We start from the raw sequence: 18,856 nt of genomic DNA on the forward strand, positions 1-18,856 counted from the left end.
AGCTGATTTGTATTTTTAACAGTTACTGATAGAACAGTTGGAGTTTTACCAGGTGAAGGTGGTGTCTGGGAAGAGGATGAGATGTCTGGCTACACAAAGTTTATCCCCACCGCTGGCTGCCAGCTGCCACACCACACACTGTCCCGAGAAGTTGTGCTCAGCCTGTCAAGGGACACACAAACCCCACTCGAGCACTTTACTTGCAAACTTTTATTTACTTGTTGATTACTCACAACTGATGAACCACTGAAGGCCAGCCTGAGGGTGCATGTTAATGTCCAGGAACATCCCCACCGTAAAGTGTGCAGGCAGGTCTGGAGGAAGAGATCACTTGCAGTCTCCTCTCCAAAGGCAAAGGGCAGCATCAAGAACAAGGGTTTCTCAGTGAGTTTTCTAGTCTGCTAGCAAACCCAGCCAGCTCATCCCACTGGAGAGTCCTGAACTGGAGGAAACAAGTCCTGAGCACAGACAGGACTGCCCCTGTTGCCACAAGGAGCCTGGGAGGGTTGGTGCAGAGCATCCCATGGGAGAAGGAGATGCATCACTGCAGCATCTGAGGCAGAGGACACACAGCTGCTCCAAGTATGGCCGTGGCTGCAGATCTGACAGCAGCTGTGTCCTCTTAACATCCCCATGGGATAAGAGGGACCAAGAGCAGCCATACAGGCAACTGGGATGGACAGGTCTCTGTTTGCTAGGGAGAACTGTAATGTCCCAACAGCAGCAGCAGACCAGGTTCCCCTGGTGCTTGCTCCTCTGGGAACCTAAGCCAGCTCTCCTGATGCCAGGAGTTAATTCACCTGTGCAAAGGTGCAAGTTAATGCCAGCTTGCCTCATCCCTGAGGATGCTGAAACAGCCCACCAAAGCTGACCCCTCCTAGCCCTGCTGTTCTCAGTCTTCTGCACTTTTAGCTGGGAAGAGACTGGTGCCCTCATGGGTCCTGGCTGACAGCAATGGCTCCCGTCAGAAGCAGGTAAGCCAAAAAGGGATGGCTTTTCTTCTCTATGGGACAGACACTGGTAAGTGGTCTCAGGAAGCTGTTTGCTTGACAGGACCCCAGGACTAGTCACTGTAATTTGGAAGTCACTTTCTGCTCAGCTGAAAACATTTTGTTTTCTCTAAATATTCTTCCAATTTGCTGAATTGCAGGTGTGCGAATAGGGCAAGTATTCCCTAGGAGAGAATGAGATAAAATCCCTAGGGACAAGGGAAGACTTCACCATCTGGGCTACCAAACCCTGTGACTGAGTCAAACCCACCTGAATTTTGAACAGAAAACACTCAAAATGAGCTGCTAACCCTAAAAATCAGAGGACTGGAAGTTCTTGCAGAAATAAAACAAGTCAGTTAAACACAAATGATCACCTTGGTAGTTAGAGGGATATTCATGCAGGCAGTACACACCTGGGCAAGAAGGGGAACCTCAGAGGGGCCTTATTCCTTGCATCTTATTCCCTGGGTACCAGACAGCACTAAGACTGAAGTTAGTGCTGATCACCCTGTGACCTTAATGTGTGCAAAACACAGCTCTGTGCAGGTTTTGGGTCAGTCCCCAAAGCGGTTCAACTGCATGAGAGTGGCTCAGGGCTGGAGCAATGCAGCCCAGCCTGTCAGCAAGGCAAATATGTTCAAATGTTGTGTTGCACTAAACGGCTCTTACTTTAAGATAAAACTCCATCACAGCTAACACTGATACCTCTGCACTATGAAAACAGGTCCCCAGCTCCCATGGATGTGTTTTGGTACCTCTACCCCACATTTACTGGTTATATTATCAACTTCATGTTCATCACATGAGTGAACATAACTCAGTGCCAACCATGGTGTGCAATCCCACCCTTTCTGGTGAGAAATCTTTTCCCCCAATATCCTTAACAAGGAATGGGAGAAATACTTGTCAGTCTGCATACCCCCCCAACCAGGTCTCCCTTGGGAAATGAAGAGCAAATTGAAAACACAGGCGTGAAAATAAACTTGCATTCATAAAGATAAGTTATAATAATATTGAAAAAAAAAAAAACAATGAAGGTGGGAAAATGCTTTATTTTCCTTTTAAGTGATTTTTTTGTGCACCGATGACAGTTCAAGTGTTCCGTGCTGGGCCCAGGGATGCTCCAGAGCAGCACATTTTATACCATGGCTCTCTCTAGTGGCCAGACCACAGAGAAGAAAAAGACTGCACAGCTGCTCAGTGGCAGAGCTACAGCTGCATCTCAAGACAGATACGTGTAACTGCACCAAGGGAGCTGGGTTTCGGGGTGCTGACACCCCACAGCAGAGAGCAGCGAAGCTGTAGGCTCACCTCTTGCAGATGTGCCTCCTGCATGGGCTGATCAGGCCACAGGAGCAACTGGTCCATGCAGCCTATAATGCTACCTGTGAGGTGTGCCAGTGGGGGAATCAAGCCTGAGACAGCTGTGCTGATGGTGCTTCAGCCCGGCAAATCCCTCAGGGTGAAAAAGTGCAAGTGGGCTCCGTTGGATGAGGCTGTTTGAAAGCCTCCAGAAGTCAAAACAGCTGATGGGTTGAGCATCACTTTACACAACTAGCTGGGGTCAGTTATTCACGTTATAGCTGTGTCATACTGGTTACACACAGACCTTGCAGTCTGAGAGCTTTACCATTGCCTTGCTCCTTCCAGCCCACTGCAGCGGGGAGCTGACAGCAGGGAGGATTCCTCCTCCAGGTTGGCCAGCAGTCTTTGGAGGCCTCTATTTTTCTTATATCATTTGGCAGCATGGTTGATAACAACCTTTGGCACCTAAACAATTGATTGCTTGCAGGGTACTATTGGGGCAATTTTGCTATTGATAGTACTGTATATCTTTGTATTCATTCCAATATAGAAATTGTGTACCAAAAGCATTGATTTAAATAGTGTCAATTACATGGCAAAGACAAATGCTCAAAAATTAAGAAATAGCAGAATTGAAATAGTAGAGACAATATTAATTTAGCCCCTTTGCCAGTACACTATGTAAGCCAGATAAGATCAGGGTCAGTATTTTTCCCTGGACTCTTACCTCAGCCCCAGGGCAAGCTTGTTGGGTGAAGAGCTGTGACTAGTGCTGCTTGCTGCCATCACCTCAAACTTTGGGTAACAGCCACCGGAATCTGTTTGCTAGCAATACAACCACACACCAGCTACAAGGACATTTAAAAAAAACAGCTGAACAAGTTTTAAAGCATTAAATAAAGCCAAAACTTCCCATAGAACAGGCAGTTCTGCTTCTTGACACATAACATAACCACTCACACCCAGCTCCATCCAGGAGCTGGTCTCTACCACCTTCTCTTACAAGCTCTTAACACCCTGAAGCAAGTGGCTCCTCCTTTTTACAGCCAGCCTTTCCCAGCTTGCTCTCTTGCAATCAGGCCCTTTCACACTTGGAAAGATGCTTTTTCTCATCCTTCTGATGGATTTAAACTTTGCTCTCCTTGTGTGGTGAGTATTTTAGTTTACTTTTTTTTCTTCTCAAAGGAGTAGAAATAGGATTTTACATGTTAAAATGAATTTCCTAACGTATCCCCCCATGTTTGTTTTATCTGTTGGTGTGAAATACTTCAGCCTGTGGTTCAAAGGGAGTAAATGGTTTTCTCTAGCTTGCAGTGCTTTGTTGTGTTTTGGAGAATCTCTTCTTACTGTGGTGTGAGCAAAACCCCAGTGGAACCTGTGGCTGGTGCTTTGCAAGGAAGCTTGTAGTAACTTTTTGGGGTGTAGTACTTTTAGGAAGCTATACTGGATACCTGTATGTCAAGCAACCTGTCTGAAAGCTTGGCCTTGCGACCTTCCCTCCAAAGGGAACTGCTGTGGGTGGCTTCTGCAGTGCTGGAGGCTCTGTATGTGGTACAGGCAGGTGTGGAGCACTGTCCTGGGCCCTGCAGCCAACTTCAGTGGTATGCTGCTAGTAACCACTTTAAAGCTCATGTTGAGCTGCCATAACCTCCGGAAGAGCGATGTTCTGTAGCAAAACTACTACTTAGTACTGTGAAAGAGGGGAAAAAGCACTTAAGGAAACCTTCCCTTCTTGCTGTGCATGAAGGCAGAAAAAGCATTACTGCTATGCAGGCTACTAGGAACTTCCATTGCAGGAGTTACCTGCATCCCACTAGGTTGATGCTGTACAAACCTGAAACAGGAAAACAATCCTTACCCCAAATTGCCTGAGGTGCATGTGTAAGGGAGAAGCAGTCTAGCTATAGGAATAGCAGCTCACTAGTGCTGGCTCTTTCTGCTGTTACTCTCTCTTTAATTTTTTGGCTTCAAAAGCGCAGCTGCATCCATTTGCCTGAATCCCATGGACTTAAGCACGTCACTGTTCTTGTATCTATCTTGTCCTTCTTCCTTTTTGCAGTATTTACGCTTTACAGCTTAATTGGGTTCTGTGTTACTGAAGGCTGCTTGCTGCTCAAAGGGCATTAGAGAATTGCATTGAAATATTTATGTCCAGTGCATTACTTCATTAAAGAAATTATCTGAAATGAATGGAGATTGAATTATGCTCCAAATGCCCTATAAAACTGGATGCTGACTGATTACTTAATGGTTCTCCTGATACAGGATGCATTAGAGGTCTGTGTTGCCTTTAATTTTTCATGGGCTGAACTGTGTCTTACAGCAATGCCTGCCTGTTGGTTAATGGCATTTCCTTGTAACAAAGAGTATCATTCTTTTTTTTTTTTTTTTTTTTTTAACTTGACATACGTGGTGTTTTCATGATATATGAATTGAGGTCTTGAAGTATGTTTTGTGCTTGAGAATGTAATTGAGGTCACTAAATGGATCATTGCCATTTCAGTGCTAGGAAGGAAACCTGTTCAGAAAACACACCTGCAGCTCAGGAGAGTCCTTGTGATGTGTTTTGCATTTAGCCATGAACAAGTAAGCTGTCTCACAAGCGTACCGGTCTGTGGTAAGAGAATGGTTCTGTGGTTAAGACTGAAAGAGCTTAATTTGGTGCTAACCACTCGACAGAATATTTAGACAGCAGGGAGCTTTTACCAAATTTCTGGTTTCAGGGCTGAATTTGGTCTTCAATAACAGACTGAATTTTTCCAGCTGTGACCATCTAATGCAAATATTAATACAAACATTACAGTGTGTAAAGAAACGCTGCAATAGGCCTTTTAGACGCTACGGTCCTCATTTCCAAGCACGTCATACACATTCCTTTCTGTTCTGGAGTTTTCCTTTTATTTGTTTCATTCCCCAGGAAAAGCACTGTGTGTTTCTGTGATGGAGAAGCTCCAGCCAGTGCAGACTGGACAGGGCTCAGAGTGAATGTGGGGACAGCAGAGCCTGCAATAGTGATCTGGGGACCTGGCATGTCTGCAGTGCTTGTAACACTCTCGCAGCACCTTCCTGCTTCTCACAGCAGGCAGGACCAGCCTGGGAAAAGCAGTTTTCCAAGACCTGTGCAGTGCCTGTTGCAATGCCCGGGAGGGATCTAGTCACCCACATACAGTGTTGGCCTGGCCCTCTGCAGAGCAGGAGTTCTTTGAACCTTCATTTGCACGAAGGAAAATGTCCGGGATTTAACAGAAATGCCTTTTTATAACAGAAATGTCAGCTGTTTCCCTTTTGGCCTGTCCCTTAATCTTCCTGTCTCATGCACTAGGGAAATCCAATCCTTGCAAAGTTAATTTTATTAATTGATGCTTATTGGATTTATCTTTAAAATCAAATGAGCTTTAGCTGGATGAGCTGGAAAATAAAGAGCATGCAGGGACTTAAAGGAGATTCAATTTGGTAGAATTCCTTTGCTAGTAAAAAGCAGCTCCTGCAGAGCCTGATTTCCCAAAACACTGCGGATTCCTCCACTGCGAGGGACAGTTGTGGCAGAAAATGCAAGACTGGGAGTCAGGAGAGCTGGGTCCCTCTTCCAGTTCAATGCTAACTCCCAGTGCAGTGTTGGCAGGGTTGAGGGTACCAGTGAGGGACTTGAGCTCTGCAGCCAGAGGTGCCTGGTGCCCAGCAAGGAATGTGAAACTCCTTGGCAGCACCAGACCTCTCCCAGGGAAATCTGGTATTCTGGAAGTATGATTTAGAAGATCAGTGGATTGACACACTTTGGGTTATTCACCAGGAAATGTGGGGTGTGGGGGGAAGGTGTGCCTGGCCCAGGCTGACATCTGCTTTCATGGCTTGAGGAGACTTAGATACCCTCCAGGCAGCATCCACTGCACTAGCATATCAGTTTTCTGCATCCAAAATGTAGGTGGTTAGCAAGGTGAAAACCCAGGTTTTATTCCGTCTGCTCCCTGAGATACAAAGCCTTGTCTCTGCTGTGCCAGGAGAGTGTGCTGGCTACACAGGTTTAGTCTAAGACTGTGCTCTCCAGTCCCTGGTGCTTAAGCTCTGCTGCTCTGAGCTCCCAGGACCAAGCGGACAGTGCAAGGGGGGGGCATTAGGCATCCCTCTTTCTGAGGGGAGCCCTGGACCAGCCCTGCTTCTGCACTGATTTAGGCGTTTGATGCTGTCATTGGATTAAATCTTGAAATACCCTGGCTGTAGGGAGCCAAGCTTGGCACTTGCAGGGTGCACAGTCCTGGGGCAGCCCCACCTTGGGTAGGTGGATGGAGTGGTGTTTCTGTGGCTTCCAAGGCTTGTTGCTGGGTGGGCTCAGAGACCCTTCTGGGCACCTTGTCCCTCTGGGTGGTGGCAAGCAGCGAGCCTGGGAGCCAAATGGCTAAGGTGTATGCAGCAGCCAGACAGCAGGTGACTGTGTGGATAACAGTTGGATCTTGCACAAAGAGGGAGACACAGAGGAGTCAGGAATGTTGCAAGTGGGGCACAGGGAAAAAGGACACAAATGCAAAGGAAAGCAAATTAGCATTTTTATTGTGTTTCTTCTAGAACAAAATGGGGGGTTTGTTTTGCCTTCCTGGGGAAAAGGGAATATCTCCCCATCTCGCAATGCAATGAAAACCAAAAGCAAATCATCTGACTCCTGACAGCTTGAGGTTTTTAACACAGTAAATAAAACAACATGCTTTTTCAAAGTCAAAAAAGGACCCAGGCTTTGTGGCGAAAGTTATTAATAAATAGTGTTCTCTTGGGCAGTGAATTCGGAGGTTTCCTCATCAGGCAATAATTACCAGCCCAGCACCACCATTCCTGAGACAATTGAAATTTAGCCTCCTGACAAAAAAATTGATTTTGAAGATTAATTGTCCCCTGTAGCACAGTTTTAGTCTGATCTGAAATACAGAGAGGACAATCGTCCTTTGAGTTTAATAGAGCTGTCTCTTTGATATTCACAGAGCCAGAGCAGCTATATGTGGCTTTGTCCTGACTTAAAAGCTGATATGAGGAAGGCAGTTTCAGAAAGATGCTGCTGTCAGAAAGGGAACAACCACGGGTGATGTCTGTTCTCACTGCACTCCTGTTCCCTGTGCTGGACCAAGGGTAACAGAAAACAAACTTTGAATTTTAAAAGTGGCAGTTCCTTGTGCAGCTCTAACTGCAGCAGTGTCAGTGCAGCGCACTCTGCACAGCTTCTAAACCTGCATGGGAAAGACAAAGCTAGCTGGAAGAGTTTATCTTGATGTTATTTTCCAACGTCTCCAAAAGGGCACTGCTGAGAGCCCTGGGGAGCTCAGCTCTCCCCACAGAGGACTTTTGAAGTGTAGTAACACAAGCTTTCCTCTCTCTAACGTAGTTATTGTCTAGCTACTGAGGAGGTGTTCATTTGAGCTGGGGAAACTCTTCTGGGGGGGAATTCTTTTGGGACATACTTCTTTCCTTGCCTGGCTTCCTGTGGTTTGAGCTGAAACTCTGCCAGTGCCCCTCTAACCTCTGAACCTGTAGTTTCGTTTCAGTGAAATTAGCCAGAGGCACCCTAGGTATCGCAACTAATTAGCCACTAGAGAATCCACACTGTCGGTTGCTGGAGGAAAACGGGATTTGTATGTTCTGCTGCTCAGGAGGGAACTCGTATTTGATTCTCCCCAGGAGCCAGGACAAGGTGCTGTGTGAAGCACGCTGAATTTGAGTTGGGTATTGAACCTCCACAGGCAGCAGTGGGATGCTGGGAGAAGGAAAAGGGGAGAAGCTGGGTGTCAGGAGGAAATATGGCACAATTCAGTGGTTTGGGAGTGCAAGGGCTGCTGGTGCGAGTGGATGTGTGAACTCCAATGTGAAACATTGGTCTTTTGGCAGATTTAATAAAGTTTGTCTGTAACAATCTCCGTCTGTATCCCATCACATGTGCTTTGCTTTTGTAGTGGCAAGCTTATAGCAGGGTGACTGAGCGCTGAATTAGCCATGTGCTTGGTGTCTCCTGGTGCTCAGCCTGTCCCCTGTGCTGTGGCAAGACTTCGTGCTTTTGGCCTGGCCTCTCCATTCAGGTGTCCATAGTCTCTGTCCCAGTTTCTATTCCTTCTTGTTCCTTCTAGGACATAGAAAACTTGAAGAGTTACTTGCTCCAAGGAGGGGAGGGGCTGATCACATACCTAATTAAGATGATACGTGGGGAAACTGCAGACCTGAAGGCATGGGGTCTTGTCTTCACACCTGCCTGTAGACCTCTGGGCATTTTCCCAGCTCTTGTGCAGATGTGATGGGAAGTGTTTGGGAGTGGGAAAGCAAAGGTCTCTTCTGGAATAGCACTGCAGGGAGCAGTGAGGCTTGGGGCTGCTCCTTGCTGAAGTGTTTAACAGTTGAATCACAGAAAACCTGTAAGCCTGGCTTGCAAAACTGTAACTGTCCTTCACCTCTTACACCCGCATACACTTGTCCCATAATTCCTCAGCTTCTTAGCTTCTGATGTGAGAGAAACCCCCTCTGAATCAATTTATTTAATACAAGATTTAATAAGTTGCTTCCCATAAGGTACTGCCAGGCTCCTGACAGCATTATCAGCTGGGGATGGTACCTACTAGCACCTCTGGGGCTCCTGGGCTTGCTGCCGAGCTCACAGCAATAGTCCCTCGTTATCAGAGGGGAAGGTGTGGGAAGAAGGAGTGGCTGATGGGAGCTTTGGGCTAGGATTAGCTTTGAAATGTTTTTCTGCTCTCTGAGAGAAAGACTTCTCCCCATGGTACTGACAATAGCAAATGATTTTCAGCTTTTCCAGGCTTTCATCCATTCTGCTTTGTCTTGCTGATAACCTTACAGCAGGGATTCAGGGGGGAAAAAAAAGAAAACAATGCTGATTTACTTTATACAGGGAGGAGAGAAAGGGCAAAATCAAGGAAATAAAAGTTGCACAACCTGTTCATTGACTTTGAGGTCTCTCGCCTGAACACAGGCTCCAGTGCCTGGGTCTCCTTTAGCAGATTGTGGTGTTGGGGGGCTTTGTCACACACTCATCTGCAGGGGCACTGGCTGTGTGGAGTCGGGGGTATTTACAAACCACTCAGTCTTCAGGGATCATCTAGTTTCTTTTCTGTTTGTAATTTTTGTCTTTTCTGCTATGCTTATAATCAAGAGGGAAAGGGAGAATAAAATGAAATGACATTCAGTAAAGACACAGAGGGAAAACTTCTTGCTGGGCTGTGAATGGCCAAACTTCGCTGAAGCTGAGATGCCCCTCTGTCCTCTCAAACCTTCCTCAGCAAAATCTGCAGTCTGTGTATGTGCAATTGGAGTATTTGGCCACTTGATGTCTCTGTGGGTTGTGGAGAGCGATGGGTAACTAGAGGTCAAGCTGGAAGGGGAGCTGGGTGGAAGCAGCAGTGGCTACAGGCTTGCTCCTCAGAGATGAGGCTTTGCAGAAAGGGGTCAAGATAACCATACTGTTGCAGTGTCTCCATGCAGGGGGAGATGAGGCTTAGCAAATATCAGACCAAAAACCTTACCATTGCCTGGTGGGGTTTTGCATAGGGGAATTGCCATGTGCTGCCAAACCCACCAAACCCAGCTCTGTGGGAAGTGGGTCATGAGGCGATGTGGGGTAGTGCCATGGCTTTGCAGGTGTGCCAGGCCATCCTCTGAGACCGATCACCCTGTGACATTCAGACACAGACTGAGGATTCGGGTGGGACAGAGATATTCCTTCCAGTTTGACACCATCACTGTCGTAAAGATACTATTTGCCACAAGTCCTTTGTTTATGCATGATGAAAATCTAGATTAGCTTTTGCTGGAGCCAGACTGATACCTCTGTGCCTTCACTGCGATAGTAGCTGAGGGATTCAGTTCTTCTGTGTTAAATGCTGTGCTTGTGCAGTTAGATTTTCTTTACAATCCTTCTAGTCCTAAAGAATTTGGAATCTTGCTTCTGCAAACCCAGATCTGCCTAGATACAGGCTTTTTCTTATGGTGATTCAGCAGGACTGTTGCTGTTCCCTAGGAACGTACAGAGCCATATATAAATCAGGTACAATTAAAAGTTGAATGACCTTTTTTCCAACCCAATAAGAAGTTCTGCTATGGTTTGTCTCAAACAAGCAGTTTTAGCTCACTGCATGGGCTTTCAGTTTGGACCTTTTATAAAGCTTCTGCCTGCAGTGTATCCATCACCTTTCCCAGAGCCACTTTAGAGGGAGGAGAGCTTTGGAGAGCTTTGTGTTGGGAAGATGGTGGCTGGGGAAGTGTGCATCTCCAGCAAAACAGCTTCCCTGAGCAGCTTCCCAGCTGCAGGGCACTTGAGCAAAATAGCACGCAAGGCTCATGCTACAAATTGCTGTTACTTGTGTGGGAAGATAAACTTGAAATGTCTCAATCTATCTGCTAAGCTGCAATTTATGAGCTACAAATGGCTGAGTCTTAGAGGGGAATAACAGATTTGAACCTAAACCCCTACCACTCTGCCTCTGAAGCAGAGCCCAGTGGAGAAACTAACCGCCTTTGAGTGGAGCATATGGATTTATAGAGGTGACAACAAGCCCTCTCAGGAAATGGCAGCAGTGCCATGGGGTCTGCGCTGCAGATCAAAGCAGCTTGGTGCTCAGAAGTGGTGGGCTTAACGTGATGGGCAAGGGCTTGACGAGGAAATGGTCTGGGAAATACACAGAAATAGCAAAGGCTTCTGTGTTCACATACTCTGTTCCTGTACAGTTCACATGAGAAAAAGAGAGAATTTGTTTATTAAACAGCTTTCTGTGACATATTAATTCCATTCATCTGAGGACAGAGCAGCTCCCTCCTGAGTGCTTGTTATTGCTTGCCTGAAAATCAGTCAGGGTCTGGCCATGAGATGATGTTCTGGTTGAAACTCCTTGTTCAGTCAGTAATTTATGCAATTGCTAGGAGACTGCCAAATGGCTTCTATTAACATAACTTTAATTCTGTACTTTTAACAGAAATAATGTATGCTTTGTGTTTCTTCAGGACCCTTTATTAGATTTCAAGCCTAACTTCTGAGGGGAGATCAAGGCTTTGTCTTTTCACCAGTGATTGCTTCAAGAGTTATCTTTGAGGTTAGAAGCTGCTTGAATTTTCTTGGGAGCCAGATTGGGAATATGGAACAGGTCTTGGCAGGTATCAGTTCCTAAAACCTCTTATCTTTTCTGAGGGAAGTGTTTGTTGAGACTTAGTTACACAGACAAGTATGGCCAGGTTTTCTTCCCCAAGTCAGTGCTGGTACTTGCAAACTTAATCAATGCTTCTAGCAAACGTTAGAGGTATTGACTGCACTTATCTGCTGAAGAATAAAGAAGTTTGACTGATGTTTGGTGCAACAGCTACTCTAATAGTTGCTGTGGTCTCTCTCAGTAAGTCTGATAGTTGTGATTTCTTGCAATAGCTGAACCAGCTGGTGCCCTGCCATGTCTTCATGCTTCCCCAATTAGGAACTGAGGCAGCTGTCTGTGGTAGGTTATGGCCTGGCAGTGAGATGTAAATAGGAAGGAAAAGTGCTTTGAGAGTTTAAGACAGAAAGTACGACAGAGGAGATTAGCAAGAGCTGCCTATGACACATAAAAGGTGGGATAAATTCCTAATCTACAAACTGATTTATTAATGGTGATCATCATTTATACAAACACTCAGCTAAATGTTGCATAAGCTACTGAGCAACAGATGGGGGATCCAGTTCTTGCTTTGCGTTAAATGAAACCACATGAACACACAATTGCCAGTGTGGGAAAATTCCTGAAGGTGTGCTCCTTCCATCGTCTCAAAGGAGATAGTTTTAATTGATACCATGGCACTATATGTGAAAGAATCCACTTGGAGCCCTTTGGCTGGATTACTTTGTAATGCAAAAGGGGAAAAGTCTATCTCCAATTCTGGCAATACATTTTGCCAGCCTGCAGTGATGGAGTGTTGCCAGGGAAAGTCTCTAATCATCAAAGAACATGTTAGTGTTAATGTGATTTTTCTAGGTCTCCTAAGAGAATGGCCTATGTCCTTCCAGAAGAAAGCACTGCTGAATAAATCATCAAGCATTCCTTACCAATGGGACCCTGCTAAGTATATTGTACAAATGAAGCTTATTTTCCTGAAAGGAGAGGTGCTTCTCCTCTGAGCGGCACACCGGGCGTGCTGGCAGCAGCTGCTCAGAGGCACGTGAGCAGCTGAGGCTTTTCTCAGGGAACGCTGCACAGATAGCCCTGCAAGTTAGCAGTGGGGCTGATGGGCCAGCAGAAACACTGTGCAAGCAGGTCGCTATCCCCTTTGAGGGGATACTGAAGCCTAGTGACAGACACTTCTGGAAACTGTAGCTGTCCTGTGCTCGTTTGCTCCCCAGCATCCTTACATCTGGCTATCGGGCTTTCTGCTTTGTCTGCCCCTGCTACCCAAGAGCTTTCAGGTTTCTTGGCACTGCTGCAGAACAGCATCCAGACAAACTGCAGAGGCATGTCCTAACCTGCAGGGAGCTGTGCCTGGGGCAGCAGCCAGGATCTCGCCCTAAGAGGACTGCAATAAGCCGCCTTTCTCTGCAGCAGCCACGTAGCAGCTATGGAAATGGGATTTAAGTGCAAGCGGTTTTCAGCCATGGCGATGTGACAAGTTGGAGTTTATCACTAACCACATTCTTTCAGGGATGTGTTGCTTTGTATCTAGGCTTTCAAGGTGGATTCCACAGGCCAGAGCCTGTTTAAATAGACTGTCCCTTCTTGTGGGGGTTAGAGCTGGGAGGTTCCCACTGACTTTGGAGGTAAATAGGCACATGATTGTCTTTGGTTCAGAACTTTGGATGCCACTGACTGCTGGGATAGATATCTCTGTCCAAGCTGCTGGCAGCCGTGGAAACCCATCCATACCCAGCGTTGGCCCTGTCACTGATAACCCTTCATCTCTGTCAGGAAACTGGCTAAAAATGGAGTGGGTGATGACTGCTCTGGTGGCTCAGAGCACAGGCTATCAAAGGGGTTTTCAGTCACTTTCTGTTTGGGACTGACACAGGCTGTCTGAGTGTCAGGCAGGAGAGGGAGGGTTAGCAGAGGCTGGCAGCAGGCGGGATGCTGGGCTGCCCAGTGGCACTGCGACACTGGTACCACACAACACCCAGCACAGCCAGTGTGTGAGGGCACTGGGGATATCAGCACAGGTATCCTTCACCCACCAGGTGCTAGGAAACCCACAAGAAAGCTCCCTGAATACAGCCTTAAATGTTTCACTGATGTGGTGTCTCCCCCTAGTCCTGGCATTCAGCTGCAATTTTAGTAGCTGTTTGAAGGGGGATTGGGAGAGTTTTGGGGCTCAGATGAGACTGGGGTCCACTCAGTCATCTGTATCCTCTCATCCAGCCCTGGGGACAAGGGCAGCAAGCCCTGTTGTCATGAGCACAATCCCCGAACTTCTCTACTTGACCTCCTGCCTACTGGCAGTCCCTTCACATCTCAATTTGCAAAGGCACGTTGTTACTCCTTGGCCATATTTCTCACGAGAATGTAATGATGGGAACATCCTAGTAGCTGGTACTGTGTCCTAAGGATGTAGGGCAATATCCATGTTGGTCAACCTAGAATGTCCCTAAACTTCCCATGGTCCCTGGAATGTCACCCAAACCCCAGCAGCACCCACCATGGCAGGAGCCCTCACAGATGCTGTGCTGTCTTTCCCCCTTATTCAGTGCTTCATGTGGAGATGGGAAGAACTTTGGTCTCCTACACACTCAGTTCTTGGCTCTGCTGAGAATAGAGCACAGCCAGGGTGGTGTGCAACCTATCACGTGTAGGCTTACTTGCTTCAGCCTGTTTTATTAGGTCTTCAGGAGGTGAAGGTGGAAGGACAATCCTGATCCTTTTTTTGGCTGAAAGACTTGCCCTGAGGTCAGACAGGCTGTCTTACTCTATGTTTGCAGGTAGCCAAATTTATTTCTAGGGCTGTTTTGCAGGAGCATAAGGTTTACCAGTGTGTTGTCCTGGAAAGCTCTGCTAATATGCAGCCTACATCAACTATACAGTCTAAAGAAGTCTTCCCTGGGTGGCTTATTTTGTTCTGCCCCTTCTCTCCAGCTCTGTTCAAAACAAATTACTTTGGCAAAAGTCAAAGAAATACAATGAAATCTTCCTGGCTGTCTGCCCACAAATACTCCCTCGTTATCCTTTGAGTGTTGATGAGGGCGAGTGAAAGCATGTGGGGTAGCTTTGGCTGTGTCTGCCTCAAGGGTCCAGCACTCCCCTGAGATGCTGCCTGCAGAGCGGTGCTCTCAGCCGTGGGGTGGTGTGGATGGTGGTTTCCCAGGCTGTGGGGAGGGTGGACTTTCACCGCAGGCAGTCCAGGGAGTGATGGAGTTAACACTGACCAAGCTGGCTTCTCATTGCCAGTGGCAGACTGTGCTAGAAAGCTCTTAGTGCTCTCATTCTTCATTCGTGATGCCAGGCAAGTCTCCAAGTACACAGACAGGGCTCGAGAAGAATTGAAATAATTAAGAGAAGGAGGGGCGAGAGGGAAGCTGTGTTTATGGGTTGCAGCAGCAAGATGTGAGTGGTGGAGATTTCTGCCCTGAGGCCAGAGAGGAGCTGGCAGTCCCCATGCTGAGCTCAGGGATTTACTGGATGCCATGGGAAGTGGAAGCCATGAGAGAGGGCTTGAAGGCTGTGTGCCTCGCTGTTTTCATGCAGTGATGTGTTCAGATGACAAATCCCAGCCTAAAGCTACCTGTGACTTAAAAAGTCTGAGACATCCCACCTTTTCCAGTGCTGCTGTCCTGAGACTGGAAGTTATACAGTTCCTCTGCTGGTCTTTGCCCTCAAGTCTGTGTGTGAATTTTTTCTTCAGATGATGCAGATCTTTGCTCAAAGAAAACAGAGAGCATAAGTGGTGGGAAAAGTTGATTTGCTTGGGAGTACTGGGACTGGGCATGTAAGAGCTAGGTGTTCTTGTCAGGTGGGGACAAGGTGAGGTCTTGTGAGCAGTCAAATGTTTCTGATGTGCAGCCGTCTGACAGAACTGCTGCATGGCAAACTGCAGCTCCTCTCAGGAGGAGGGAAGTGGCTTGGGCTGCAGCAGCTGCTCTGCAGGTGCCCTGGGTGAAACATCTGCTGTGTTGCTGTCTGAGTGGAGCAGGCAGGACTTGGTAACCCAGGTAGCTTCTTCCAAGCTGATTTTTTTTTTTTACTTTTTTTCTCCTCTATGCATCACCAAAGCTAGAGCATCAATTAATGAAACTTTTCTGTTTGAAGGAAACTGGTAAAGCTCCACCACAGAGCTGAGCAGTGAGAAATGCCCCTGTCCCCTACAGAAAGGATAGGAGGGAGGAGCAGAGGTGCAGAGCTGCTAAGGCCCTTTATACGGTGGCTGCTTTGCTGGATGTCCCCATGCACACAGACATCCCTCTCCCAGGGCAGGTCAGCCATGCAGTCACCCTCTCGGCCCTGTTCAGGTACTGCTAGCCCCCAGCTATGGCAGCAGTGGCCTTTGTGGTGACCACAAGCCCCATGGGGACTCTGGTGAATACTCGGCCTGTGCCAAGCTTTGCATGCTGGCCCTGGCCAGGCTGTGCCAGTGTGGGCTTGTCCTTGTCCACACAGCCCTTGAGGATTCAGCAGCTCTGGCTGTGAGACACAGGGTGCTGAAGCTGGGGATGGAGCTGCTTGAAATGGGTGGGAGCATTAAAAAAGTTTGGCTTCTGCATCTAGTTGGAGACCACTGGGACTCAGCAAGCCAGCGCTGGGGACTCTTCAATCACTGTTCCTCCCCTTGGCCCATGCTGTCACCTCTTGGTGCTTATCCAGTAACTCTGGATAACTTTGGCTAGTCGTGTTACGTGACAGTATCCCAGTAGAGACAGAACTGGAGAATTTGGCCCATTTACTTTTAACAGAAGAGTAACAGCTGATGAACCAGATTTGAACTAATGTACAGTTGCTTTCTTGTGCAGTTAACACTGTATGACAAACCATGTGTGATATTAAACAGGTGTTCATGAAGGTTAGATATAATGTACTCTATTACTTCATCTCCTCACTCCTTCTTTCTCCCAAAGCACCGTTCATGTTTATATGGTTCTTTACATTTTTTCAAAGCTCTCTGCAAACATTAACCAATAAATCCTCACAGCCCACTATGCATATGCTTTAATTAATTAGCACTCATTTACTTAACTCACACTGTCCAATTAAATATAAATTAAATGTATGTTTGGGAAATTTAGCTAGAAACATTACTGGGGATTTATACAAAGCATGAATGTAAAATATATTAATAGTAGCTGGAGGCAGCAAAATTCAAATGCCAAGGTATTTAGTGAAAAATATGTTGTGGTGTCAGTGAGCAGAGTCAGACAATTAGTTTTTCCTATAAAATACATATGTTGTCATGGCCTCGAAGTCATCATTCACTCTATGTTGTTGCCATAGCAATCCTGATAATTTGCTTCCCATATGTCTGTCTATACACTTTGTTCCGTTAGTTTAATTTTTGCAGAAGCTCCGCACTCTGTGGGCTGGCAGCTTGCTGTGAATTACTCAGATCTGGAGTGTGCTGATACAGGCATGTAAATGCTAACGCTTAGACTTGCTATGGACACCGGGCAGCCTTCTGCATTACAATCCACCCAGCGAAGCAGCGATGAGACTAGTAGCTGTGTTATGGTTGTCTCAATAGCTCTGTCTGGAGGCTGTCATTGGCAGGAGGGGTAAAACGGAGCGTCAACTTCCCATTACAGACCATCACCCTTGGTGAGGACAGAGCATTGACTGCCGTATGCTGACCAAACTCTGTCTGGATTAACTGAATGGTCACAGCTCCTTGCAGTTATTAAGGGCCGAACTGCTATGGGTGTCAGGGAGAGTTAGAGCCGAAGTACCCCTGAGGATTTGGGCTGTTTTGCCCAGGTATAATTCTCTTGGCTCTGTCTCTTCTTGTTGCATCCTCAAGCACTAAGCAGTTAAACAAGCGCTGCCTGCCACCCAAGAGGCAATCACGGCTCAGTGATGACTGAAGTGTTTTTCTAGGAATAAACTCGTAAACCAGAAGATGAAGAGTTGAGAGAGCTTTTACAGGGCTGTGAGTGTCATCTACATTGCGGAAACATGGCTAGAAATGAAGCATTATTTGGACACCTTAGATTTGGGTTAAGCCCTCCAAATACCGTTGTATTTATAGAAAATTATTATTGTTTGAAGTCTTGTGGATTATTTCACCTTTTCCATCTCCCCATACCTTGGAGAAATAGTGGGCCAGAATTTTGACTTGTTGCCAACAGGCAGCTCCAAACATAACCGATCCTTTCCTCTGTATGAAATCGAGAGATTTTTTTTCTCTTACATTTTGTTTCCAAAAAGTCAGATGTGTTTTATTTCCCTTTGTTTTTACTGTCCTGTGAACAGCTCTCTGTATGTAAGAAGCGATGAGTAGCCAATGCTGAACGCTGAGGGGTGGAAAGGGGGTAGTTCCCACTCATCCCGCAGAGACAGGTTGTTGTAGGAACAGTAGCAGCAAGCACACTTCAGTTTCAACAGGGTTTGTACACGCCATCGCAAGTCTGAATGTGGATTCATTTGATTGCCATGCTTTTAAATTAGTGAGAGCTTTCCATGCACAAACAAGCTCTTAGTGATGCCTGATGTTTTAACTAGAAATATGTTTTTCCTTGCAAGCTATGTGTTAGCTTGTTACTCCTAAGAGGTACCAGGGCTTTGAGAGACATTCTGGGTCTCCTCCTTCCCCTGACTTATCTTTATCAAGAAAATTCTTGCAAGCTGAGTACAAACTACTCATGCAACCCCTGACAGCTTCAGGAAAGCTTTCCTCAAATACTTGACTGAGTCTTTGCAATCAGTTTTCTTAATGACACACAGGAGAGGGCAAATCTCCTCATTTTTCAGAGCAAACAAGAGTTAAAAGGAGCAGAAATGTGTTCTGTTGCTCAAGCCAGCAGATTTATTTGAGGACACACATAAAGAACAAACACGTATTGCATGGCGTAATAACACTTCAGAGCAAGTTACACTCAAAAGCGTAATGAGGAGTACATGGCACGACACCAAAGCAACTACTGGAACAAGAAGTATGACTACATTTGGGAAGGACATTGTAAACATTGGTTTCAGTTGAAGTTTTTGGAACAGTAGTACTTTTTTCTCTTCTGTTTTTATCAGAATACTGAAAGCATTCGGTAACGTTATTTTCTAACCTTGTTTTTCTTCCCAGCAATCTTTTGTCTTGTCCAAAAAAATCTTATAAGAACGTAAGAATAAACATGCTGTATCTAGCCCAGTGTCTCATTTACAGCAGCACACAGGCAAGCATAGTGGTAGTTTTCCAAATATTCTTGCTTCCAGCAGTTTGTGGTGCAGGGCTTTCATAAAACACAGGCAACATCTCTCTTCGTACATTTTTCTTCAGGGAATTTTTCCAGTTTTTAGCCTGTCTCAACTTCTGTCATCCACAACATCCAGAACAAGGATTTCCTTGGCTGCAGTACATATTTATGAAGAATCACCTCCTTTAGGTTGTTTTGAACCTGTTTTTATGATTTTTTTTTTCTGCTACCCCTTAGTTCTAGTTTGGAGAGG

Source organism: Nyctibius grandis, chromosome 8 (genome assembly GCF_013368605.1).
Source record: "Nyctibius grandis isolate bNycGra1 chromosome 8, bNycGra1.pri, whole genome shotgun sequence".
In the NCBI taxonomy this organism is placed as follows: domain Eukaryota; kingdom Metazoa; phylum Chordata; class Aves; order Nyctibiiformes; family Nyctibiidae; genus Nyctibius; species Nyctibius grandis.